Raw genomic sequence first — 3,398 nt, 5'->3', positions numbered from 1 at the left:
ATATTATATATATATAACTTGACGAAGTGTTAAACCAAGTTTAATTTTATTTACTTATGGTTGCACTACAAAACTCAGTGGCATATAGGCTTGCTTTGATCCGAAGACTGCTGCCATGTTCACTATAGTCACAGCTTGGGTTTTTTGTTCCATCAACTGGGCAAGTGTTACCATCCTTTGTCGGTGAGTCTGCTGAGTGATCATTAAATTGATTTTAGTCTCTTGCTTCAGCGAATCTTTGTTTCAAATCGTATTTCCCCCCAAAAATGTTTCAATGGTGAAATGGTGTTGCTATTTGGTTATTCAAGAGGCAGGACCTCCGAGATCAACGTCTATCTCAGAAGGGAAAGATCCAAACGGGAAATTGGTGTAAAGTGCACTTCCCAAGGGCACAACACCGGACCCAACTGAGGCTCGAACCCCTGAACCAGAATATCACGGTTACAGCTCCGATAGCTTAACCACTATGCTACCCACGCCACTAAATCGTATTTTCAAATTAAGAAACGTTTTCACAGATGGTATGACTAGGTATGCAGGTGACAATATATTTCACCTCTAGTCTATTTGATGAAACGAAACTGTTAAATTTAAAGCTATTTGATGAAACGAAACTGTTAAATAAAACAAAAAATAAACAATAAAAATGAAAATGAACATGAAAAAAAGCAAGTTTAAACAAAAAAGAATGGTAATGATAACACAAGCGTTCTCGTAGATGTTAAAAAATGTGTGCAGGGAGAAAGATAATTTCACCCCCTAATCTATTGATGAGTTGCCATTTAAAGCTTGCCTTAATGCACGAGCGCTGTTACATGCCACGCATACTTCGTTGTGGGGATTGTTGGGACAGTTTCTTAGAGGGATGGGTTAAAACGAAAGCTGCCATTTCCTCTGCTTGAAAGTCGTAAAAGATCAGGCCACCCTCGGCACTGACAGCAAACGTCATCGTGCGGTTCAGTCCCCTTCGACCCTGAACTACTGGAACAAAGCATGGACCACTCCGTGCTCTTTTCGGTTATTCTTCGTCAACAGCTTGATACCAGCCTCATCGATGAAGGCAAATTCGTACCGCTAAATATTCTGCATCAGCCATGCTGCATATTGATGCCTGGTTGCTTCAGTCCTATCAGAATTTCATTCCGCAGGAGCATCCTCGGGATTTTATTTTATGGTGATCAATTCACCCTGAACGGATACTGCTTATGGTTGTCATCAGCTCGGTTGGAGCACATTAAAAATGCTTCTCTCACTGAATAATCTTTGTGGAGGATATTTGCTTTTGCTATGTGGCATCAAAGAGAGTACATAAAAAGATGGGCCACTCAGCCAAAAAAATGTCCGCCAAAAGTCCGCTCTTTGCTTCAGATGGCGCTGCAGTCTGTTTTGAAGCTCTCTTTCGTTTTTCCAGAAGAAGAATAGGAATAGCAGCTCCTTGCGGGCGCAGATCGACCTCTGTTCATCAGCAGTTCGGGTTCGTTCAGTGTGGAGTTTTAGGAGGGTTTTTTTTTCATTTTAATGACCTCTCGCCTTTCATTCTAAAGTCAAATTAAACGAAGAAAACAATCACCCTTTCCTCCGGAAGAGGTTTTTTTGTCAGCGTAATCATTTTAAAAAGCGTTCTTCCGAAATTTATTCAAAAACTTGCTAGTTTCACTTTGATTTTTTAAACTCAAGTAGGGTAACTCTGTTCGCAAAGGATGCGCATTTGCGAAGAGGGCGCCACCGAATTTTGAGGACACTTTTTTAATTGGCTGAAAGAGAGAAGTGCACCCTCTTGTTATGTAGACTCTTTGGTGGCATTTGAACTTGCTATTGTGGTGTTACATTTGGATTTGCTATTTGTACATTTGAACTTGTTACGCACAATCGTGCACTAAAATTTCCTATTGAACATTTGAACTTTCTATGTGGCGTGAAACTTTCTATGTAGCATTTGAACTTGCAATGTGGCATTTGTTTTTCTTTCATGTGTACATTTGATCCGAAAAAAACTATATATAAACAAAACCAAAGATCTAAAGCAAATAAAAACATAAACAAACTAAAACCCAAAACAAAACAAAAACACAAAAGAAATTAAACACAAAAAACAACTATTTAATAACTGAAACAATATTTTTAAAAAAATCAAAACACAAACACTTTTTCAAAAAAAAAATGCGATCAAGGCAACCCCTGCTTTGGGTGGTTGGCGGGTGCTCTGGTGTGGTTTCCCCCTTCTTTCCGATCAAACATCTATCGTCTTTATCTCTCTTTCTTTTCGTGTTTGCTACACTCTTGTAACACCTCTAACCTTTGGAACTTATATGACCTTATTGTATTGCAGGTGCCTTAAAACTCTTGCTAAAACATAAAACAAAATGTCTCTGTCATATGCTACCAATTGTCTAAACTCTTATTTAAAAAGCAACCCCTCCAACCTCTCCCACATCTATCGTCCTAATCTCTCCTCCTCCTTTTTTTCTGTTTGTTACTCTCTTGTAACACCTCTAATCTTCGGCACTTATATGATCTTATAGTATTGCAAGTGCTTTAAAACTCTTACTAAAACTTTAAGAAAAACAACCTCTCCCTCCCTAAAAAGCAACAAACCAAAAACCTCAAACAAAACAAAACAACCAAGGGGCTCTCGTGGCCTAGAGGTTACGGTGTTCTCCTCTCATTCAATAGGCCGCGGGTTCGAATCCGGATAGCGATAGAACATTTTGTTCTTTAAAATTGTCTCCTTTCACCGCCTTTCCTGCTCCTTAACAAGGTTCTGTCGTCAGCTTTCGTCTCCACTTTCTGCCCCCGCCCCTTCACCTCCTTTACCCCCTCCTCTGGGCTCCTGATTCTTTCTGCAGCCTTTCTACTGCTGCCCCTTGGCTCCTCCTCTCTGCTATCAGCCACACCCCTGATCTTATGGCAGGTAAGATCAAACACCTAGCCTTCTCGGACAAGGGCAAAAAATCTCGGAGGTCCCGTGTGCAAGTTGCGCACTCTAAAGGTCCCTTGGTGGTCCAAAATCGATGAGAGTAGGCTTCGGTCTCCACCCGGGCAAAATTCTAAATTTCCTACCAACTGAAAATGTTTAATGTGTCCCGGGCGCCTATATGACCTTATGCTGTTGCGAACGCCATTCAACACCTATCCCCCCCCGGGGGGGCAGTGCCACTGACTGAATGAAGTGTCTTTAGGCCATTCCCAAAGGCGGGACATTTTTCGTTCAAGCACAGTTGAATTGTAAATAATGGGCTGATTCATCATGTCACGCTCATAACTGTGCCTGATCTGCAACAGGGATCTGCTGCTTTTTCTTTCCTAATCCTTACTATTGTCATTTCCTCTACTTCTTTTGTATGTTTGTCACTCTCTTGTGACCCGCTATTTCCGGGGTGTGTTGATAGTCGAAGCAG

The sequence above is a fragment of the Aplysia californica genome, unplaced genomic scaffold (genome assembly GCF_000002075.1).
Source record: "Aplysia californica isolate F4 #8 unplaced genomic scaffold, AplCal3.0 scaffold00450, whole genome shotgun sequence".
In the NCBI taxonomy this organism is placed as follows: domain Eukaryota; kingdom Metazoa; phylum Mollusca; class Gastropoda; order Aplysiida; family Aplysiidae; genus Aplysia; species Aplysia californica.
The sequence above is the reverse complement of the archived record's forward strand: the minus strand, read 5'-3'. Positions refer to the sequence as shown.